Here is a 770-nt window from a genome sequence, read left to right on the forward strand (position 1 = left end):
TAACATAATAGTGAGAGTCCAGTCCATAGTGGGGCCAGTATGGACTGGACTAATACTATGATCAATGTTAATTGATCATAGTATTAACTACTGTGTTGATTCAAGAGTGATATATTTTTCCAAGACATTGGTCTTAAAGTGTTTTTTAAATGTGTGAATGGAACTGGAACATTTGAAGGAATCATCCAAGTTGTTCCACAGATGAAGGAAGATCATGTCGCTGAATGGAAACACGAGCAGCTGGTTCACACTAAAAAAAAAAACCTATTTTCCGGACAATAGAGCGCACCGGTATATAAGCCACACCCACTCAAATTTGGAAAAAATAAATGTATTTTTCATATATTAGCCGCAGATATATACGTTGTGAAATAAGTTATTTACACAGAATGTTTGTTTGCATACCTTAATTGTTTCCAAACGGTGTCTGTGACAGGGCAGTAAAACGGTTAATCAAAACAAAACAGAAGTCACGGTCATGGACCCACTAGCTGCGCAAGCTAGCTCTCAATCAGCTAAACAGACTCAATAACTCCATGCTGACATTTGGTGAATTTACTGAGGAATCTGTGAAAGTGAAACAATACAAAAAGAATGTCATTGTAAGTTAATAATACTAACATGTTAGCTATAATGTTGAATGTTTGTGTCTTATTGATGGAAATTGATCGGGCAGTCTGGGAGTGAAGTAGACGGGCACGGAAGGAAACACCTGTCGGATTTGGGCCAGTCGTTAGCATAAGTTTGGCAATTAAAATGACAAAAGACTT

Source organism: Nerophis lumbriciformis, linkage group LG04, assembly GCF_033978685.3.
Source record: "Nerophis lumbriciformis linkage group LG04, RoL_Nlum_v2.1, whole genome shotgun sequence".
In the NCBI taxonomy this organism is placed as follows: Eukaryota; Metazoa; Chordata; class Actinopteri; order Syngnathiformes; family Syngnathidae; genus Nerophis; species Nerophis lumbriciformis.